The sequence below is a fragment of the Ostrinia furnacalis genome, unplaced genomic scaffold (assembly GCF_004193835.3).
Source record: "Ostrinia furnacalis isolate ACB-3 unplaced genomic scaffold, ASM419383v2 OfSCF5660, whole genome shotgun sequence".
Classification (NCBI taxonomy): domain Eukaryota; kingdom Metazoa; phylum Arthropoda; class Insecta; order Lepidoptera; family Crambidae; genus Ostrinia; species Ostrinia furnacalis.
In genome coordinates, this window is record NW_021135899.1 from 220,251 (window position 1) to 244,697 (window position 24,447).

The following is a 24,447-nucleotide window of genomic DNA, read 5'->3' on the forward strand; positions in this document are numbered from 1 at the left end:
ATGCTGACTTTAACTTCTCGTTTGTGGAATCGCTATACGTCACGTTCGTCAAACAGCAAAATTTCGATAACTACACGTCACTCATACGCTCTCAAGTTCTCCTTGCATGCATCTTTCATTAATTGACAGCTCGTTTCTTTTCCGTCAGTCCATCGATATCAAATGTCATTTCATCGCTACAAAATTGCTCGACAATTTTCTAAAAGTCACTCCATCATCATCATCATTTCAGCCATAGGATGTCCACTGCTGAATATAGGCCTCCCCCAATGCTTTCTATGTTGGTCGATTGGTAGCGGCCTGCGTCCAGCGCTTCCCTGCTACCTTTACGATGTCGTCGGTCTACCTTGTAGGTGGAAAAAGGTCACTCCGTTATCGAAAAATTCTAGATTTTTATCTTAATGCTAAAGGAACAATAGTAAGATCTAGACTGGATCTAGCTATTACCATATTTCCGCAGAGCGTTTGTCTTTTTAGCACATTTGTCCCGGAGCAAGAAAAAGGCTTGGGTGAGGAATTGGGCTCTTTCTATCATAGCAGGGAAATATGCACGATTGCTTAGGGTTGTCTACTGTTTAATTATATTGACGGTAGGTGTAGGATATTAATACATTTTTTTTTTTTATGTGATAGGAGGCAAACGAGCAGACGGATCACCTGATGGTAAGTGATATTGTAGGACCCCTGAAGTTTAAAAGAGGATAAAAACCTGTTTACCTTTTTAGAAGTGTTTTGTTGCAAAATCCCGTAGCAGTGATAATTTCCCCTTGAAGTTTGTTTTGTGGTTACATACAATTTATTGCAAGAATAGTTGTCTGTTTGTTTGGCGTGGAATAAACCACAGAACTACTAATTTTAATAGATTGATCATTATAAAACGAACGAATATAATGTAGTAGCTACTGTGTATTTTTCAGTTTAATAATATGATAGTACCTCTTCTTTCTTTTTGGCTGCTTAAACTGTTCGGTTTGAAATGGCACCAAAGACTTTTTGTGGAATAAAATGGTGATCCAAACAATATCTGCATCGCGACAACCCTGAATAAGCAGATTATTAAAAGGGGAAAATATTTTAACTAAAAATTGTAGCGCGAACGTAATCCGACAGCTTCTTATATAAATCTTTTCTTTGGCCAATTTAATTTATCACTGAAATGCTATTTACATAAAAACGTAATAAAACATAGGCTCCATTTTACGAACGTTTTTCCTTGTAAACCTATGGTATGAGTTCGTCGATATTTTCAAAATAGTTGTTAAGCATTTTAAAATATAAATATTTAACATAACAATTTTCATCAATCCGAAAACTCATTTTCATTATAATTCAATTAGTTTATTCAAAAATCAACCTTATCACAATTAATTGTAACACAGATCAGAATAACGTAACATGTTATAATATTGTCTACAATATCTAAATACCAAAATCAATATTGAACCTTAACATCATCACCACAGAGTTTGCAAAAGCAGTTTATGATTAACAGAGTAGGGTGACCACCATTCAATCAGCAGCGGGACATAATCATAAAGCGTCCGGAATGCCGTAAATTCGGACAGCCGTCCGGGCCGTAACTGTCCGATATAAAAGTCCGGTTATAGTCGCCATGGTGTATGAAGGGAGCGTAATTGATACGAGATTGTTACGGTTTTTTGGAGAACATAAAATATAAATAGTATTCAAAATCCTTATAGGTTGTCCGCATTAATAAAAACGTTTCTACTTTGTCAGTAAGACTAGGCGCAGACTCGATTTTTAGTTGGCCGATAAATTGTGCCCGATCTTAAATTGTATGAAGAATCGGCCAAATCAAATCGGTGTAATGTGCGCACTTCCATACATGCCCATACTGATCAACTGCCCGACTAAACTATCGGCCGACGAAAAATCGATGATCTGCGCCTAGGCTAACTTTAAGTTTATTCTGTAGCTACTCCTACTATAGTTGTACTTGAATTAGACATTCTGAGCCTAGGAGAATTTGAATACCTTTTTCTCTCAATAGAGAACAAAATAAATATTCTAAATGAAATAGTCAACTTGTATTCAAATTCGGCCTTCTTCTTGAATTTGTAGTAGGTACAACATTTTATTCCAATTTAATTAGACTTACCGTATAATTCTGTGCTGTTTTACTCTTTGCTATCTTAAATTTTGTGTATTTTTTTAACATTTGACTTTCTAGGTGTGAGAATAATTTCAAGTGTCTACTTTTTAAAACAACTGTCAATTATAGCTTCAAAATCACGAACAATTATTAAGATAAATAAATAAATAACTCAATACAGACGTAGACAATAAACCTCCGCCATTAGCATCACGCACACATGCGCGCGCCATTAATGAGCCGAACCGTAAAGTTTACGAGCGGTGCGCGGTGCATCCGTAAAAATGATCCGCGCGTGACGTCATCAGATCGTACCGGACGTCCAGTGGGGTTTACATGAGAAGACACTGATCGTGGTGTTTCTGAAGTCGTCGATATTTGACGAAGTGTGGTCATTATACAAAACATCTTGATGAAATAATACGGCTTCTTCAAGGACAATTTTTGTCTTTAACTGAGTTTCTTTAACCGGAATTCTACAATCAATTTATTTTTGCCTTGTGCACTTAATTTCACGAGTATTTTAGTTGTAAAAAAAAATATTCTAAGTAATAAGTAGGACAAATTAAAATTTTGAAAAAAAAGGTAAATTAAAAAATTCCCACGTCAATGGTTTCACCAAACTAAAGTGGGATATCGCTGCACAAATCACTGTGCAGACAAAAGTCGCACCATATAAACTCCATAGGCAGAAGCAGTCAGTTTATGAGCTTCGATTGTCGTAATTCATTGGAGCCATAAACGGTACCAATAATGTAAAAATGGTTGTTATACTGATAATAGTGTATTGTGAGAATAATACAAGAGCGCACTTCTTAATAGCATCTAAAAGGGATGCAATGCACTTAATTTTAGTATTTATGTTTTTATTGGATAATCAAGGCGATCAGAGGTTAATGTTCTGGTGAAATATTTTACTATTTGAAGTGTCTGTAATCTGTATCAGTGAAAAACTAAATTTATGCAATTTTCCAAATTTTAAAACAGCCACAGCCCAAATCACTGGACGGATCGGGCTGAAATTTGGCATGCAGGTAGATGTTATGACTTAGGCATCCGCTAAGAAAGGATTTTACGAAACTCCACCCCTAAGGGGGTAAAACGGGATCCAAGCGTACGAAGTCGCGGGTGGCCGCTAGTAGAAACATAAATGTACATCTTCAAATGAAAATAAACTTTATAGGGCAATTTATCCCAATTCAAAGACAGTCAATTTGGAGTTCCATTTCATTTGAAATCCATTATCGCCTCATCAACATTATTACCAGACTTATTTTGCCAAATTAAAGATGACCCTCTTGATTGCGACCGAGTGATTTACTTCATAATCATCAGTTAATTTAGACTCTTCTACAGGACCCTCTTTAATTTACCAGAGGCGAATGTAGGATTTGGTGGGATGGGGTCTGGTCAGACGGGTTGGAAATTTACCTCAACAACTAATTACCGACCAGTCATCAAAATTCATTCACCTCTACCACTATCCTTAATTATACCATTCATTACAGCATATTCAGCTTTAATTACACCTACGATTATTACCCTTTCAATGAGACTAATGAATGGTCACAAACAAATATGTTCGTCATAATTGGCGATAATTCAGCCATTCAAATCTGGTCGCAAATCAGAGCCCGTATCGTCTATGGGAAAGTAGTCTGTTTAGGGTCAAGGAGACAAAGGCGGTGGACAGGGCCCACCCTTTTGTTTGGAACAAAAAAGGCGTGGAGATGCGTTGAGCTTATTTAAATAGTAAATGATACAAAAATTTTGTAACAGTTTTTCCTATTTAATTTATGAAGATTTGCCGAAGTGTTTGAACTTTTTGCCAATATTCTAGTGAACAAAACTTTTTTATTTCAAGAAATAAATATTATACTGCACTTGAACTGTTATGCAATCTGAAAATTGGAATAATGTTAAAATTATAATTTTAATGAGAAATAGATAACACAATCTAACCTAATATTTTTTTACTTTTTAGATCGTAAGTTGACCACTTGTACCAACACCACACAAAAACTAAAATTACAAAATACATATTAGAAGTTTTCAAAAAATACACTTGGCATATAAAAAAAACAAAGCTTATCTCCACAGCATTCCCTATTCAAATATTCAAAGCGCGCGTTTCCGACGCAATGAAGTGGACATTTTTTTTATTTCGCATTGATAGCCAGCATCCAACAATTAAGGACGGCCACGCGCAGCTCTTATGCAAATGGCGTATTGACTCCGCACGCCTTTCTTCTGGACCCTCCTTTTTGACAACCTTGCTTCCAATTTCAAATGTCAACTCTTTCTTTTTTTACTTAGAGTCTATTTTATCTGCATTTGTTTTTTGTTCGTTAGCAGTTTCGGATTTCAAAATTAAATTTCTGTTATCTTTAAACTCAACCTTATTTTGTTTTTTAAAGAATTCATTTTGGTGAAATGAGTCAGTGTTTTGAGCATGATTATTGATAGCTTCCGTTTCGCTAAGAGCGTGTAAGGGAGATGGTAGATAGAATTGTTTTGCATGCAGACCTTTAATGGACAGGACATCATGGGGGTTTATTGTACACTGACCATTTAGGTCAATAAAACGCGTGAGAATATTAATTTAGGGTCATAAAATGGAACACTTTGAGCCATAAAAAACTTAATTGCTTTAATTACTTATTATGGTACTTTTGTGTTGGTAAACTGAGATTCAGAATCCATTTGCGTTTGTCAATCAAACTTCTATTATCTGCTAACAGCAATAATAAAAGCGGTTAGTAACAAAGAATTATATTGTGCCTAACTGCTAACGTACTTCAACACATTTTTCCAAGGAATGCGCGATTTTTTGCGCCCGCATCGCACACTCCAAGAAGCCACACGCCTGCCGTTCATTCATCTTTCTACCATTCACACCTGTCCACCTAAAAACGCAACTTTCACCTTACCTCGTTAGGTAATTAAGACTGCAATTCCTTAGCATGGCATTTTACATAAAACAAAACCTAAATTGTGCTCTAATACTCAGAGTTAGGGTTGGATTTCAATTGACGCGTCGATACCAGGGTGACCAGGTGTTTCACGGTCGGTAAGACACGGAGGGGTGGTCTATGACTCAGGCTGTCCTTAAGGTCAGACGACACGTGGTCACTTTTTGCAAGCGTTGACCTTTAAGTGGACAGTTTTTGCATAACTTCCGTTTAGCTTAATCGTTTTGCGGAATAACGTCTAACGGTATTTTAATTTTGAAGGCTGAAAATAATACTATTCTTGCGAATTTGTTATTGTGGTGTGGTAAATAAAATAAACTAAATTAAAGATTTCACTTACCAATAATTCTCGTCACGAAAACAGATCTGAAACAACAAAAGAAACAGATAAACACCTGGACTAGAAAAAACACACAAAATTGTAACTTATACATACAACGAGCTCCTTTTGATTTCTGAAAATGATAGTTGCATATTCTATGAACAAAAACTTCTTTGAAGTGGTCTTATTAATACCCTAGACTTAAGAGTTCCAGGAAATCAACAAAAAGAGCAATTTGTATAATATTTTTGTACATAAATCACATACTAGCTTCGCTGGTGAGATGAATCATTATTATACCCACCTACTACCTACCTATGTATTCGTAATAATACAAGCATCCAAAAACGATAGATTGACACGGAAAAATAGAAATGGTATTGCAAAAAAAATAACTGACTTAAGGTATTAATTATTGTGCAAACGCTTACCGTATCGCAAACATCTGTCTGACCTTTCGACACGCGGCGATTGCCCGACCACAACTGGGCGTGGGCATATTAATGAACGATGCTTTTTGCCCACACCTCGCGCATTAATAGTATGTGAAAAAATAATCACGAAAAGTGGATCGTAAGCGTGGTCACCGTAGTATTTGCGAAATTAACAGAACATGAATTTGCGACTTGTTTTGCGCTTTAATATAAATATTTTAAATATTATTCTGTTGCTATACCTAAGTAAATAAATAAGTTACTATCAAGGTACCTATTGACAAAATTATTATCAAAAAAATTCAGTGCTCGTAGAAATTAGGATTTATCTTACTTAGATATTAATCTCAAACATTCCTGTTGACGAATCTGGGTGAAGCTTACTTCAGTCTGATCATTATTTTCCAGTTTCCATCAGGGAAGGTAAGAACTTTTTCGTTGTGATACTTATTTTCAACATAATTTTAAAATTTATTGGCTTTATTAGCATGTTTTTTAACATAATTTAAAAATGTATTGGCTTTATTAGCATGTTTTTTATCTAAGTTTTTCCCATATTCTACGTATAACTATGGCCACCGCGAGCAGATGTCATTTGCTATGCCCTTACATCGCGTGTCGTGACATGCATTTTGCAATACGAGTGCATCGTATAATTGCTTTTATTTGCACTTTAACAGTTGTATTATTTGCCTTACTAAACCACAAGCTAGATGCTTTACGCGGTTGTGAAATAAAATAATGGTGAAACAATACTTTTGAAAATTTTAGCCTATTGTAAAGAGCAGAAAACTTAGCATAGCATTCCATAACCTTACGTCATAAAGGATGATGGGCACAAATGTATGGAAAGTGGTACCCGCTCCAATAGCCATAACCAATATATATTTCAAAAGGCCTTTAGATGCAGGAAAATATCTGCTATGGGGCCAGTTCTAATTCACGTTTTGAAAGCAGTAATTCCACTAAGTATTATAAGAAAGTATAACACAATCATCCATGTATGCGAGTATGTACTATGACTACAATCTATTAATATAACTAAAAGAAGCATTGAAAAGGAAAGTATTATACCTACGACGAACTACCCAAGCTATTAGCCCTTGATTCTCTTTCATCATCATCATCATGATCATTTTAGCCATAGCACGTCCAGTTGAACATAGGCCTCCCCCAATGATTTCCACAATGGCCGGTTGGTTGCAGCCTGCATCCAGTGTATTCCCGTTACCTTTATGAGGTCGTCGGTCCATCTTGTGGTTGGACTTATTGGGTCTTGTGAGTTTATTCACTTTAGCAACCCATAATAAAATTTTTAAGAAGTAATAAAATTCTAACCCCTTTATTAATAAAATTAAGTTACATCCTAGTTGAACTCTGGCTTAATTGTCATTTGGTATGGAAATGTCATTTTAATCCATGGTTCATCCTAGATGTAACTTTTTATTAATAAGGGGTAGTAGTTCTTCAAATAAAAATATTTATTTCACAATTATCCCTATAAATAATTATAGAGTTAAGGAAGGATGCTTTAGCGGTAAACCGTTCTGCCTCGCATAACCTAGGTACCATACGATGGACACGTGTGATATGTTTATCTTCGAACGCAACCAGATCTGAGGCTGGTGGCCATAGTAAATGTTGTTCGTCTTGGTAAGACCTTTCAAATGACACTACAAACATAACTATTGGAGCCGGGTATCATTCTGCAAAAAAGTATGTTTATCTTCGAACACAACCAGATCTGAGGCTGGTGGTCATAGTAAAAGTTGTTCGTCTTGGTAAGACCTTTCAAATGACACTAGAAGCATATCTATTGGAGCCGGGTACCATTTTGCCCATTGTCCTTTTAATCCTAATCCTAGGTAGAAGCAAAGATGGAGCCACATTCAAACGGAAACAATGAATATCTCCCGAGACTCAATTTCCATTACCAGTCGCTTCCAATTCCAAGTTTAAAAACAAAAGACGGTTCGAAAAATTCAAAACAAAATTCGAACGGAAAAAATGGCGTCGCAAATTCCCGCGCAATCAAGAATCAGCACTTCGCGATCCGCATCACGGCCCCAGATTAGTCACCCCAGTGGCTCTCAAATTAAATCCATCAGAGGAAATTGTGACAAACGTCATCCGTCATTCCAACCCCTCATTTGCATGAGAAAAACTGTTGAAGAACAACTATTTATCAAATGGCGGAGGACTTCCGGCGGCCATGACAGTAGGCGCGACGCGATTCCGCCCGCCATCTTTGAGCATTTCCGGGTGCGGGTGGTGTGATAATTTCTTACTAGAAGTGGTTTCTTAAAAACGCAGTAGTAAATTCTTTGTAATAGTCAAGATAGGTACGTATAGTGATTTGTAAAATCAACAAGATTTGCATTGATATTGTGCATAAAAACATTTTATTACTATGGTTATAATAATATGTTTGACTTTATTTTGTGACATAATACTCTTAATATGGGAATCCATAATAATTAATTATAATAATTTCAATTATGCATTCCCATTAAAATTAATAGCATTAATTCCCTTTACAGTGTTTTGCTATTCAAAATATCTAGGCGTTTATTTCAAACCGAAACTGTTTACCATCTTTAAGAACCACATCCAGTAATTCTCACTTCAAATACAAATCATGAAACGGGGGATGATTCGCGCGCAGATAATTTAGTGGTTCGCCCGCCGTGAAATATTCGGTTCGTCAGCGCTGATTGCGATGCCCTATCAAGATCGATGCCATTTTGTTTCATGGTGCGTGCGCGACTGAAAGTATTTACGGGAAAAATTTTGGTCTTAATGTTCCAATAATAAAAGAATGCGTAGAATACTATGATACCCACTAAAATCATTACAACATCGAGCAGATAATTATTATATGGACGGTGGCGCCACCAAACCAACTTGTGAACAACTTTACGTAACAGCGCTGAGTTATAGAAGCGCCCACACAATTTTGCGCCAGCTACCACACCTTCGATAGCTCAGTTGGTAGAGCGGTGGACTGTAGCTGGTATAAAACTGTCATCCATAGGTCGCTGGTTCAAATCCGGCTCGAAGGAAATTTTTTGCACTTTTTACAAACGTTTTTTTTAATCAACACAAAATGTAAAATTAGTTACAAATAAATTAATTTAAGATTGTTGAAATATTTAAAAATTGATACTGAAGCTTTTGCTAGAGGATCCTCATCACTTCGTGTTAAAAAAACACACACTTACTTGCAATTTACAATCATACTATCACAACTTGTGTTTACATAATTTAATTTATTTTTAGAGAAAAAACAAAAATACCTCATAATGATTTTAATCGGATTGCGCTAGCGCATAGGAATCTAATACGCCACTAAAGTTTAAATATGTGATAAAATATTAAAATGTGTAAGAGGGCGCCGCGTTGGGACGCCCAATATGTAGGAGGGCGCCGCGTTGGGTGCCAGTTTGTAAGAGGGCGCCACGTTGGGTCGCCCAATGTATAGGAGGGCGCCGCGTTGGGTCGCCCTATTTATAAGAGGGGAACCTAACCTACAGAGAGAAATGACCAAAACCAATTTTATAGGGCTTTATCTCGTGTTTATTGCCAATAAACCTATGACTAAATTACAAGATCAAAGCAGACAACCTCTCAATTACGGAGCTATTAGTCGGTAGAAACAAACAAAATTATCACAGTAAAGTTAGGATCGGCATATACATATGAACAAAGCAATACTAATTGCATTGACTAATTAATCTTATGGCAAAGCGTCATTTTAACATTTGAAGCAAAAATGAGGATCGGTATATGCATTTGAGCCGGATCCAATGGTAAACTATAGAATTGTATTTACTTGATAAACTTTATTACAAAAGCGTAATTCAATTAGAACACAAAACAAGGATCGGTTTATGCATATGATCTAAACTTAATTGAAAACTAAACAATTACGTCTAATTAATAAAGTTCATAACAAAAGCATGTGCAAAGCATAAAACTAGGATCGGCGTATGCATTAGGGCCATATTTAGTACAATAGCATTTACTTAATAAATTTATAGCAAGAAGCGTGAATAATTATCTAAGTCATAAAAACAGGATTGGATTATGCATTTGAACCAAGCATGAATATAAACAATGAGCAAATTCTAATTAGCGTAATTAACTTAGCTACTACAAGACAACAGTTACTATTTCTATTAACTATCTAGTAGGCACGGGAAGCGTGCATGGGACGATACAACGCGATGTCCAGTCAGTTCCGTGTTACGGAAGCAGACCTTACCATCGCGGTGTGGGCGAGTTCAATCCGGCGGGCGCATCGTGTTCCGTGGTACGGAAGCGCGGAGCGTCGCGGATGAACTGACACGAGGCTTTGTTGGGACGGAAACCTTTGATTATCGTTCGCACCTCGTCGACGTTGGTCGGGTCTAGGGTTGTGGTCGGAGGGAGGGCGGCTCTACGTTCGACTTCGCTGTCCACCATGCGGAGGTGAGCAGAGTCTACTGGGAGGGTACTGGGGGAGCACTGTGCTTCTAGACTGTCGGCTAGACATTCGGCTTTGGCGTCGTCGTCAAACGCAAGCGTTTGATCGGGACGTAAAAGCGGTGGCGTGGACGCTACGGTGTCAGACTTAAAGGCTCTCGTCAACTTCCAATAGGCTTGGTGAGATGGCGAGATTTCTTTAAGTAGATCATCCCACTGATTGTTACGGAGTTCCGCGATACGAGCCTTGACAGCGCGCTGTAAGGAACGTAGGCGGACTCTGTTTTCCTCGGTTGGATAAGCGTCATAATCGCGAGTGGCTGCGTTCTTTGCCCTCAATAGTTCTCGCGCGTCGTCCGGCAACCTGAGACGGTGGTTAGCCATCGCAGGCACTTGCCTAGACGAGTCGCCGATGGCGACCGAGATGTGACTAGTGAGCGCATCGATCGCGTGAATAGTTTCGTGAGGCGAAACTATATCGTCGGGGATTGAGGACAGTTGTGGGCTCTGACAGTTCCCAAGTTTTACCTTGAGTTTGTCCCAGTCCACAATTGTCTTCATAGTGGGTGTAGACTCAGGAGAGCCTAGTTGTAGTACGACCGGGCGATGGTCAGAAGTGAGCGCGTGCATGGTTTCTATAGAGTGTAGGCGGAGGCCTATATTCTTTAGAATTGCCATGTCCAGAATGTCGGGCCGATGCTCGACATTGTAAGGATAGTGAGTGGGCGTCATAGGGACTAAGATGTCAAAAACAACCAGGGATACGCTCCTTCAGGGATGGAAAGTAGGGAGGGGTAGGGGGGGTCACGCCCGGCAGTGAAAAGACTGTGAAACCGAGTGTCTCAAGGGCGAGGAGGAACGCCTCACCCTCTCAAACGTGCCTTCCAGGAGGCCAAGGTTCACAGCCTAATATACCGGCGGCGGCAGGAAATTTCAGCGCCTTGAAAAAGGCACTGTCGGTCGCTCCCAATCGAACCGAACCGCCTTTAGAAAGGCGTTTAACTACGCTTGTTCGTTATCACCGTTAGGTATCCCAAGCGCAGCCGCGGGCAAGCCACGTAATTGTGACAAAACACCACAGAAACAAGACTCGCAGAGCGAGGGCGATAAGCTCGAGGAACTCGGAGCGCAGCGCATGCGAGCGGGCGGGCGAGGCGGAGCGCACGTCCGTACCGTGCGAGCGATGCGAAGCGAATGTGTAACTGACTTCTAGGCTGGCTCGCACGCCTTTTATAGCCAGCCGGTGAGCGCGTGTGACGTACGCGGCGGCGTGCGGGGTCTCGGGGCAGGGTAAACCGGCTGCGCGCGCGCGTAGTTCTCGCTGTGACGTAGTGGCCGGCTCGGCGCTGGTCGCTCGAAGTAAATAAAAGGGCGCGCCGTGTTACAAATGTTTTCTTTTTTTTTAAGTCGGTCCTATCAAACCTTTTTCAAATCGTATAAACAGGGAAAAATAAAAATTATAATTAACGTACCTACCCACAGAACAACAACCACAAAAACGTCAGATTAATTACTTCCCAGTTGAAAAGGAAGGACTCGGTAGAAAAAGTCCTCAATCGCATTAGAAGAATTCAATTCAGTTCCATTAGTAAGAATTCGTTTTACTTAAATTTTGAATTGCCCTTACCGGTGTGGTGAAGGCGAAAACGCCACAGAATTGCGATTTGTTTATGTATTCCAAATATTACACATTCATGCAATTATTTTTTATTATTTTCTTAATTGATTGGAAAATATCACTATGATGGATCATAAATCATGGATTGTCACAGCATTAATAAAACAAAGAAAATTACCTAAGGAATGTAATGTAGGACTGATTCAGATGGCGGAGTACCATGAAAATTATGGAGCTATTTTTTAATTCTCCGTGTTATTTTCTTGTGTTAAAGAACAAAAACATTATTGTATTTTAAAATGAGCTTTTTAATGACTAAGGGCTGATTTTTCAACCGTCGGAAAACTTTTAAATGAAGAATAAGTTTGTCACATTGACAGTTTCAGCATAGGAAATATGTCAAAATGACAAGGTTATTCTTCTGCTGTAAGATATTCTGGCGATTGAAAAACCAGCCCTAAATATCAAAATCATATAATAATAATTATCTTTCTATAAAAATTAAGAAAAATGCGATCACGACATAATAAAAAATGTTTATAGACGACTTTGTCGCAACCCTGTGCAAACTTTATTCGCATCTTAACCCTTAACCGCGGTGGCATCTCAGCGGAGCGTGTTGAATCAATTACAGGGGTCTATTGTGCCCGTCTACCAAATAAGAATTAATTTGGGAATCGAAAAAGTTAAGATCCAGTCGGTGGTTTGCTATTGAGAATTCTTTCTTTTTTTGTTGTTTGTTCGTTTACAGCTTTATAGGGTGAGAATTCTCTAGGCGTTTCGTTTTGTGTGAAAATAAGGATCTTGATTGTTTCGTTGATATCAATATTTTTTTAATTCAATTTAATACTACCTACTAAATATTTTTTCTTTACAAAACTGCTTGAAGAAGACTTCTTGTAAAAACATCACAATATTATTTTGTATTTATTTAAACCAACTCATTACCAAGAATACAGATTAAGCCCAAGGCAAGCATTATAGTTGGTAGGTACCTATTATGAATAAATTCATTATCATTAATGAATTCTTTTTCTTTAGGTAATTTTGTGTTACAATCACTTCGTCGTCTGTTACTATATTTTTTAAATAAAATAGTTAAAGATTTTTATTTGAAAGGCGAACCGTCTAGCCTCCACAAATCACATTCCCACCAAAACGGCCCAATTATAAGCAAATGAAGTTAACCCTTTGGATGCTTTGTAGAACTTTTTAATTGCTGTTAAATCGAAAAGGGATCGGTCTGAACCACCCATTGTTGGCGGGACATCATTAATCTATGTGGGTGGGTTGATTTCATGCCTTCATAGACTTGTTTTGTTTTTTTTTTTTTTTGGGGATTGATGACACTTTTTTGAAAGTTTGAGTGTGAAAGATTTTGTTTCGTAATTTAATAAGATCCTATTGAGAAGCATCTTTGTAGGGCAACGGCATAGCAACATCTATGCTAGAAATGTTTTAAATTCAACTCGAATATCCATATTATAAAGTCATTTTTATTGATAACTAGCTGACCCGGCGAACTTCGTACCGCCTTAGCGTAGAGATTTTCTTAATATTTTTTTCCGTAAGAACCATCCTTGGACTTCCACAAACATTTAAAAAAAAGAATTATCGAAATCGGTTCAGCCGTTCACACGTGATGCCGTGACAACGCGAAACGGGTTTCATTTTTATATACAGTGTGAGTCACGTTAAAGTGTACATATGAAAATAGATGAAACTAGACCTATTTTTATCGACAAAAAAGAGGTCAAAAAATTTTTGAGATTTTTTTTTAATTTTTTATAGAATTTTTTTTCTTCCAATTACTTATTGTAAAGAAAACGTAATAACTTTTAAACTAAGCGGTATATCCTGATAAATTAAAAACAGTAATAATGCTAAATAACAGGCGATACTAAAAAAATACATAAAATACACAAAAAAGGCCAACAAATAATAAAAAATGATACTTTTTGAAAAAAATCTGCTTTAAAATTCGTGTTTTTTTTTGTTATTTGATAAATTTCTCCAAAAAATGCCCCTATAACCGGTGGTTTTTATTACTTTGTATTATTCTCTATCGTATTACCTCGCTTAGTTTAAAAGTTATTACGTTTTCTTTACAATAAGTAATTTGAAGAAAAAAAATTCTATAAAAAATTAAAAAAAAATCTCAAAAATTTTTTGACCTCTTTTTTGTCGATAAAAATAGGTCTAGTTTCATCTATTTTCATATGTACACTTTAACGTGACTCACACTGTATATAGATAACATTTTTTAAAACACGCTTTTACACAAATTATATAGCCGGAATCGAATTTTGAAAATCTTTTGTCAATACCCTGCACCTAATATTGCTGCAATGTGTAATCTACAACAAAAATTACCAGTATCATGAGTACTGTCGTACTAAAACTTGAGGTAGTTAGTAAAAAATATTGTACATATTTAACCACCCAATCCCTGGCGAATATTGCCATTGATAATTACAGTGTTCCCGATCTGGCCCGCGAACAAATCCGGTAATTAATGGTGGCCTAACTCTTTGTCCGTGACGGCGGATAAATCGCAACACAGTGGCGTTGGTTCTCAAACTTTTGTTGAATTAAAATGGGTTATTATTAAGCCATTGTTCAATAGACGTGTCTTTTTCTCTTCTTAGTTGTAAGGCTCTAAGCTCTTTCTGATGTTTTATGAGTTGTTACTAGTCAGCCTCTGACCACACGGCCGGTGCAACCCGGTCGAAACGTCAGGCGAATACAGGTAGGTATCGCGTTCAATTCAAATAATTATGTGTGTTCGAAAAAAAAAAGAATATTATGGCCTGGTAGTGGTAACATAGAGTAGTGGTGAATAGGTAATTCTATTTCATAAATATTATGTACATCTAAAAAAAGTCAAAGGTTTGAATTTGATCATTTAAATGTAAAAAAAAAATATTTATTATAGGCAATAGCTTGGATTTTGTAATAGACAAAATATTGAAATCATAAAAAAAATACATCACAACTTTGAATATCCATTCATCCAACCCTTTCCCGATTCATCTTAACCCGTCAACGGCTGATGGATCAAGATATTAATACCGAAAGCGTGGCAAATCTGACCAACGTTAACCCTCTATGCATATTTAATTCCACCCGTTACCGCTAGGGTCTTCTTGACTGATGGGCGTGATTCGGCTTTCAAAAAGACTGATTGCGATGTGTAATGATGGGATCCGAGACGCAATTCGATTGTGTTTAGGACCGAGATTGTGTCTACAGATGTAAGGATCAAGAAAGGATGATGGAATGGTTAAGTAAATTTTGTACATTAACGGTTTGTCCTGACTGCCTTTATCAATTTTTGAGTTGAGTTGAGTTGCTAAAGTTATCAACGTAAGAACGTAAGTGGGTAACTTACTAGGTACCAACTATAAATCTGGTAATCTATTTATTTATTAAAATTGTTAATTTTCTTGTTATTAAAAAAATATCTTATTTAAAAAGCTATTTACAACTTTACATTGCAATTTCGGCAGAAGTGTGATGTAAACCCCTACAAAAACATTCTTAGCAATATCACTGTAAGCGCACAGCTTGACGATGTTGCTTGTATATTAATAAAACGATAATTAATATAATTTATTTTTATTCAAATAAGCAAAGAATGGTGGCAAGGAATGGGTTAAGAATGAAAAAAATGTTTGTAGAATTTTAGATGCTTAGAACACACCATTTTTGTGCTAGGAAGTAGAAACTATTAGTACCTAACTTCCACTAAATAAAATAAAACCTAATGATTGTAAGTAGGTCCTTACATTAGTTGAGTGGACGTTAAATAACATCAATGGGAAAACTTTGCATGCGATTATGAGAATTATTGAGCTAAATTGCCCGCATAGTATACAAATCCGCTAACTGGTCACCTAGCAATAAGTACAGTTCAACCCATAATTCTGTTCAGCTAAAATTTTAACACAGTGTGCAGTGCGAGTGAAGCTCAGGGGTTAAATTGAAAAATAAAAAAACACGTTTACTGAAAAATCTTAGTACTTAGTTCGAGTGAAGCAAAAAGCCAACATCACGCGGTGTTCCCAGGCGGTCACCCATCCAAGTACTGACCGCGCCCGACGTTGCTTAATTTCGGTGATCGGACGAGAACCGTTGTTTTCAACGTGGTATGGACGTTGGCGAAAGAAGGTTCGAAATAATGTGTGAAATATATTGATAACTATTATAATTTCTATCAACAAAAATTATAATTTATATCGATAACCAGGCGGTCCACAGTTGCCAAGGACTTAGAGCGTGCCCGGGCAAATATTTAGTCAACGTAGGCCCAGGACAGATTGTCCTGGCGCCTTAGAACAAGGATAGCAGACCCCAAATAATGAGAAAAAGGGCTAGGGAAAAGAAAAAGATATCAATACCTATTAAATTATTAAAATTTACATCAATCATTATAACTTCAATTATTTTACTAGATAAATAAAAATAATTATTTAATATTTACTTAAGACAACCGCTACAGGCCGCTACCAACCGAGCAACATGGAAAGCATTGGGGGAACCCTATGTTCAACAGTGGACGTCCTATGGGTGAGATGATGATGACGATGATAAGCTTTTTGATTTGTCTCATAAATATTGGGGCGGACTGTACCCGCGTTCTACTTTAAAATTGCCCCTGATTAATAAAACGTTGGCAGGGCGAATTAATATGCAGATTAGTGATGTTGATCGATCGACGCAAGACGCATAATGTGCCCGCATGGTATCGGGTTCGGGCTCGATGGTGTCTCAGAATTAGTCTATTTTGATGATTTGAATGGCTAATTGAGGGTGTATAAAATAAGTTTATTAGCTTATTGTTTCTTTGGTTATCTCGTTTCGCTACTGGCAAAAGAAAATATCACAAAGTTGAGTCATTTTGTGGGTTCCATACAATTCCATACTAATATTAAAGAAAGAAACACTGCTTCTCTGTCGGTGCAACAAAATCATTTGAAAAAAAAAATCTTTAATTTTCAAGTATGAGATAATACAACTTATCATAAACTAATAAACATTTTCTATGTAAGTTAAATTGTTTTTTTTTGTTTTTTTATTTTGGTAAAGTTTTTGTTACGGCGCTGAAGAATTATTTTTGTGAAATACCTACTGAAACGTATGCGAGTGAAGCTGCATGCTGAAGCTAGTTTAAACTAACTTTCAAAGCACGAAATCAATAAGTTAAACTTTTTAAATAAATTACACCACATGATTAATGTACCTTAACCTTCAATAGAGACGCTAATCGTAAACAAATGATACCGATTCGACACAGTTTGTTTACCATCGATTTATCGTGTCCGATGTCATCGATATTCGATACGTCGTCGTTAGTAAAAAACGCATAATTTGACAGGTTACGAAGATTGAGTAATGTTAGATGAAAACCGTTCAGGTTTTATTTGCCCATCGGTAGTGAAAGGGTTAAGTATTTTTGCATTGTGAATGATTATTAAAATATTTTGTATTTTTTTATTCTAATTATGTATTTCATTGAATTTCCGTTTTTTTTCTCAGAAAATATTATAAATAATATTTAAAAAATTCGTAATATGACAAAAATTTAATTAAAAATTTCGTTTTGGTTTAATTTAAAATATCAAAGGTACTTTAATGAAAATAATAGCAAAAAGCCAACATCACGCGGTGTTCCCAGGCGGTCACCCATCCAAGTACTGACCGCGCCCGACGTTGCTTAACTTCGGTGATCGGACGAGAACCGGTGTTTTCAACGTGGTATGGACGTTGGCGACTGTTACGCCGAAATTATTTATTTTATCATCAGTACGGGAAATATTTTTAGAACACAAAATGCAAAAAATGGGCCAAGCTCCAAAAAAAAAACCTATGTAAATTGCATTTTTTATCTGAATACTACGATATGCTGAGAATTTATAGCTATCCCGTTGTACACTGAACATCAAAAAAAACCGCACCTTCCGCGACGCGAACTTTAAAGATTTTCTTCTGACACAATCATGGTACCCCAACAATATTGGTGTTATTTGAAAGCCCAATATGTCCTTAAAGAAAAATACATTTCATTTCTAAATAAATGATTAACATTTACCATAAATGTGACTTGAAAATAGACCTCACTTTGGGCTCACCTCTGGGATCAATTAGACCAATTTTTATGGTTATAAAACCAAATAAAGATCTCACGTGTCCTCTTTAACAGATGGATAGCGATTAATTCCAACTTAACAGTTTTATAGTCATAAAAAATGGCTATAGCGTAACTACCTATTTTTTGAAGAAGTGACTCTGGATCCTTGTAAAGACACATTTTTGGGGTAAAAACCTTTCCTTTAATGAAATGAAGTTTATAACTAGGCTTTCAAATGGTACCAAAGTTGGTGGGAAGTGGGGATGCATACGTTTGATAAGTGCTTGTCGCGGGAGGTGCGATTTATATGATGCCGAGTGTAGTTTATAATCGAAATAACATTCTTTTACATGTTCATTTTATGTAGATAATTAATAATTAGGTAATATCCCACCTAATAACTATCTACATCGGCTCACATAATTACAAAGTTACATTGTGTTTGTATACCTACTACTTAGCACGTCCGTGTCAAATCAAAATAGCAATTCCGTCACTAATTAACAGTGATATAATTAGACGTATATTACAGATAATTAACAGTTAATATCGCTGATACGGATCAAGTAATTAGGCGATAGCGAACTCGTATAGTATTGTAATGCTATCAGGTGGCATAAAGCGGGTGTATATTGTGCAATAGTTTATTAAGATTTGCTAACAATATGTTCCATTTGAGAGGTAATTCTATTCAGATCAATACCTATATTTTTTATTAATATTACGACTCCATAGGTAAGTGTACCTTACTTACCTATGGAAAACACTATTGTATTAATAAACATTCGTTATTCAGGAAAAATAAGACAGGACCGAGAAGGACAAACCCCAATTAAATGGGAAAAGGAACAAAAGAGTCTAAGAAGAATAAAATTGTTGAGTCTAAAGCGATTGAACTGAAAGTTGTACTTTTTTGATAACTAGAGAACTCTTTGATTATTTTATTTTGTAAATAAATGCATCTTAATACATTTTAATTGGAATCAATTGAAACTTCTACACCTGATTATTATTGTCATTTCCCAGCATAAGTGTTACATTTTAATCACACTGTGTGTGATAATTAATGCGGTCGGTGACAAGAACCAATTACCTGTACTATCACTAATTCAATATACAATGTTATTGGCAACTAAGTAAGATAATACACTTTAGATTGATTTACACAAATTCACAGTAATAAAATGAAAATAATATGAAAAAACTTGGCATTGTTCAACATTCTCAATTTTTGAGGCCATTTTTCAGATATAATAATCTAGCCGGTTAATCCCTAGACTGCTTGATATTCTTTATTTTTTATTCCGGTCATTATGAAAATCATCGGGCGAGGCTTATGTTCAGCTAAGGACGTCCTGTATGTAGCTGAAAAATGATGGTTATTCTTTCTTTTTCAAGTGTTTTATAATCTGAGAGATGATGATTGCGCGTAAATGAAATTGTTAACTAAAATTAATTATTTTAATTAAAGCATCTGCCATCTAAACTAGCGTGTTTGTTATCAGAAGACTTAAATAATTTCGAAGGCCTTGTCACAATAATTAGCTCGGTGATCGATGCGGTGTTTTACCACAATTTGTGAACATTACCGTGTAATGGATGAGATGGGGCATCATTTTTAATTGTAGACAACAGCTTTCATTAGGGATTAAATAGTAGGTATTTGGCTTTTTTTGTAATAGAGACTAGTTCCAAATATAAAAAAATAATGTAAATTAAACTAAAATACATTTTGCGTAGTAAAATAGAAATAAGTGATAGCAAAAAGCCAACATCACGCGGTGTTCCCAGGCGGTCACCCATCCAAGTACTGACCGCGCCCGACGTTGCTTAACTTCGGTGATCGGACGAGAACCGGTGTTTTCAATGTGGTATGGACGTTGGCGTTAGTTATGCTGAAACAACATCTGCCATTAAACATTTTAAACAGTTTAAAGCTACAGACTGCTTCCACATCTGCTACAGAGCTCTAAAATAAAATTAAAGCAGTAGGAAAAAAACGGCCAAGATTTTAGAACTTTTTTTTTTCAAATTCTTAGTAATCTCACAAGCAAAAGACTAATGAATTTTATGATCTTTGCAACTAAACAATATCATTAGAAAATAAAGTAGACAATAGTTAAATATTTGAAATAATATCAACTTATTTCTCACCCCTTGGCCACCATTTAATCAAATAATAGAAGAGGTAATGGGAATCAAAATGTTTACCATAACAACTAATAGGAAATAATCAAACGGTAATACTATTATGTCCAAATTCGATTGTCCAGGCTCACTCGATATTAGGTCTGACAATTTTCGAATTGGAATCCGTAATATATTCACCCCTGATGTCAGGGTGTCGAGTTGTGGTGCTGTAGGAAAACTTATGGGGATGGTCCTCTTACTGATTTACTGCAAGAAATTTAAAACTGTATGCTTATGTTTTGAGAATACAAACGAATAAGCAAAATTTATTTGAAAAATTAGTTCATGTACAGTCGATAAACTATACGTTTTTATTTGAAAAATCACCATTATCACAACTGCATAAATTAATAAAATTCATTTACGACTTTTATACTTCTATTATGTATTTGAGAAATTGAGCATCTACCTGTCTATGTTAATTCAATTTGCACCTTTATTTATGTTTTTCTTATTCTTACACTTGTGCATTGTATATCAATTGCATCGTTTTTAATTATTTTCAATCTATCGCAACACTTGAACTTTTATTTTACAACTGAATACCACACCCCATCCCACCGCAACACGCCACCTATGTCTACATGTCTACATATGGCGGTGTTTGCCAACGCCAGATTTTAGATAACAGCGATACCTCAAATTTCAGATGGGGATTAGAAAAGAGACACCAATTTGGGGGCAATAATTCGAAAAGACAACTGGTGATATGGTTACAAATTGAATTAGAGTTGAACAGCGTAATGTTTAAATAGGATTATTTAGACAGGCAATCTATTTTATGAATTGGTTCTGTTAGGAAAATTTAATACAATAAAGATACTCACATTTTTTTTATTGTAAGATGATAATATAACTATTTAAAATTTAAGAACTCAATATTTATAGAGCTGAAGTTCGAATGGAATGATCAAGGAAGATAATAATTCGAACTTATCAAAGAATAGTATAATATCATGCCATAGAAGCAATTTTTTTTCTTTTACGTAAGTACTTACATAATCAAACAATACATCTCGTCGATGTCAGGAGGGAGATAATATATGTAGGTATAGAATAGATATTTTTTTGATATCCATCCAACCCAAAAATTCTTCATCTCCAAATTGATCACACATTCGCACTTATAAATTCTAAAACATTAATCGCCAGAGATTACCCCGCGTCAGATCTGTGTATTAATATTCAGTCAACTAGCCAGAAAGGGTGAAGGGGTAAAAAGGGGCAAGGGGTGAATAAATTTGATAACAATAAAGTGTCTCGACAGAACCGGCTAAGCGTGTGCAACGGTAATTAATACCCTTATATTACACTGACTGATTACGGTATTCGTAATTTTGTCTCCGAGATATGTTTCTGCTTGAGGACAATAACCGATTGTTTTGTTGAAAATGTTCATCGTTTTGAGTTTAATTTCATGAATTGTGATGCGATTAATTGCCAAGTCTCCATCATACTCGTAGAGTATAAACATTCATTTTCGTTGTAATTACCTCATGAAAAACGCTTGATACTATTATTAACGCTAGTTAAGTTATGAAAAATGAACTTGTAACAGTGTTGAAAAAAAAATAGCTGACACCTCTTTGATCCTAATTACATGATACAAATTAAAGGCAGTGGAAATAATTCACTCGCATCCAAAGAAAAATCTTCTCTCTCCAAATAAATGTGTCTGTCCAGAGATACGGCAGACACTCAAATTACAGAAGCAGCTTCTATTTTAGCATAAATTACTCCAAAACCCCAAAGAAGATCCATCACAGAAATTGGAAAATATGCCTAACAATAAGAAGATAAATGTTAAACATGATTAAGTCCGCCACAAACCAGCATCAGCACAGTAGCAAGACCCCAACAAAAGTATCGTTTTAGATCAAACACGTGATAATGGCTATAAGAGGGCCCCTATTATTTCGTACAATAAAAGTGAAGTGCCGACATATTCCGGATTCTACTGCAACTTCACCAATGCAACATTGGCCAAAATTGACAAAACCGTCCAATACAAAACCACTTCTAATACAAAACTTTAGCGTTGAAATTCCTTTACTGGAGAATCCTGTTGTGGAAAAGGACGATGAGTTTCGAAATACCGAAAATGAATCGTATTTTTTAAAGGATAGAGATGAAACTCGATGAATTAAAGAAGATGTTGGCGAAAGATTTAAGGGTGAACACGCACAAATAATGTACGTATCGCAAGCAATGAAAAGGTGGGTAGGCAGATAGATACCGACTAATGGTGATTGGGAAAAATATTGCCACAGGCCACAATTCGCGGTTATGTCCTCATGAATATTGAAGAAGCGATGGTTTCATTCGATTAGTAATCGAGATGAGAAGTGTCGTAAATATGTGTGATATGTCGGGATGTAAAATTTTTATTGTCTTTTGTCATATAAACTTGTGATATACAGATGCTGCAATAACCTTTATTGGCGAGAATTGTTATTGTCAAAGATGAATAGGTCTTACTAGGTAATCTAGGAAGAGATATTGCAGATAGTCATTGCCTAAATATACCTGCACATTATTACACATCGAAGTATTGTTTTTTTTTTTTCAATAGAAAATATTTTACTATGTTTTATTTTTTATTTTTATAAATTTAAATACAAACGGACAAAGCAGCAACTTAGTCACTTTCAAAATTTGTTATCCTGCCTGGTACCGTCTCTGTGGTCTAGTGGTAAGACCACCTGCTCCAGACGCAGAGGTAACGGGTTCGTTTCCCAGTGGGGGCAGATTTTTCTATTCGGTTTGGTTGGTGGTAGGGCTTGTTCTAAGTCGGCCTGTCTAGCTATCAGGTGATGGTAATCAGGTGAGATACAGGCCAAGAGCTTCCTAGTCGTGGATAAAAAAAGGTCTGAATCAAATTTCTAACTGTGCACTCTCCGTTTACCATCAAAAAGTTATCAAACTATCAGATATCACATCCATCCGTATATCAGTAATATTTAACAGCACGAAAGCCCATTGAAACTTCGTCCAAAATGCTTTATACAGTCATTTCCCTGCATCATTTCTGGAGACAATAAAGCACAAACCGAGCGAGGACGCCGTTTGAAGCTTAACTTCGGCTATAGTATACCTTCAGATCTGCTATAACCGTTTCCTACTCTCATATAACGAAATACAACGCCATAGTACAAGCTAAAGTAGCAACGTATAATGGGAATAAAGACACTTAACATATTTATTTTCAGGAATTTGGTTGTCTGAATTAAAAATAATTTGAATAATGTTCATTTGCAAATTTGGTGTTAAGGGCTATACAGGTTGTCCCAAAAAGTAGTGTCAACGATAGGGGTGATTCGGGTAGCCCTAGTGATGCTCTACCTCTGGGCTTCGGCTTGACACCACTTATAAGCATTTTCAATGTATTTTTTCACAGTTTTTGAGAGCTATGGAATAACGTTAACTTACTTATCCATATATTTACTGTGCCATTCAAGCCATCCATCGAAACTATCCTACGACCTGACGCGAGCAATCAAAACACAATACGTTATGGATAGCTCGCATTATACCCTAACTACCTACTTCCTAACCTTAAACAGACCATTGTTGTTCAAAACTGAACCTTCTGTCTTAGGGTTACGGTGCTTGAATGCTAAGGGTATTCGTAAACCAAAGTTTGCAAGTTAGGAGCTTCTCAACTTTGGCCCATAGCCGTCCCGCTGTGATAGGTAAAATGGATTCTGTCAAAAATATTTCAATGTGAAATTTCGCCAAGATTTAAACAAAACTGTATTTTCTACTCGATGGTAAATAACAAAAAGATCGAGAATGCTTTTGTCAAGACTTAGAGTCTCTAACGTTAAATTGTCACTAACTTAACTGTAGGCCATTATTGTTTGACAGTAAATTATTTTGATTCTATTAATAAAAATTGATTTGATTGTTATTTCAATTCCAAGAGCGTGATTTTCTTTCTCAAAAATACCTTACATTATTTAGAAAGAAGTGTTTTATAAAACCATAATATGGTACTAACTTGCTCGATTAAAGTCACAGAAATTAATCAAACTTATTATTATCTGCAATACTGATTAATTAATTAATCTTTTGATTAATTTTTGTACATCTTTAGCTAAAAAGCTAAAAATATTTTACCACAACTTGGCTCTCCTCTACCATGCGCCCAAAGCGATAAATATGAGCGTTATTTATTCGCACTGTTTGCGGAGAACATTCCGGG

General features: G+C 36.1%; 4 non-coding genes across 4 annotated transcripts; 1 reads left to right on the forward strand and 3 right to left on the reverse strand.

The window, feature by feature from the left end:
- The first annotated feature begins 8,814 nt into the window (after positions 1 to 8,814).
- On the forward strand, positions 8,815 to 8,903 carry TRNAY-GUA (transfer RNA tyrosine (anticodon GUA)). Its single transcript is given in 2 exon segments — positions 8,815 to 8,851; positions 8,868 to 8,903. It is a non-coding gene; the product is annotated as a tRNA-Tyr (tRNA).
- A 7,063-nt stretch (positions 8,904 to 15,966) lies between these two features.
- Positions 15,967 to 16,085, reverse strand: LOC114361381 (5S ribosomal RNA). The gene has a single exon (XR_003656591.1). It is a non-coding gene; the product is annotated as a 5S ribosomal RNA (ribosomal RNA).
- A 1,490-nt stretch (positions 16,086 to 17,575) lies between these two features.
- On the reverse strand, positions 17,576 to 17,694 carry LOC114361377 (5S ribosomal RNA). The gene has a single exon (XR_003656587.1). It is a non-coding gene; the product is annotated as a 5S ribosomal RNA (ribosomal RNA).
- Positions 17,695 to 19,819: 2,125 nt separating this feature from the next.
- On the reverse strand, positions 19,820 to 19,938 carry LOC114361380 (5S ribosomal RNA). The gene has a single exon (XR_003656590.1). It is a non-coding gene; the product is annotated as a 5S ribosomal RNA (ribosomal RNA).
- Between the last annotated feature and the right edge of the window lie 4,509 nt (positions 19,939 to 24,447).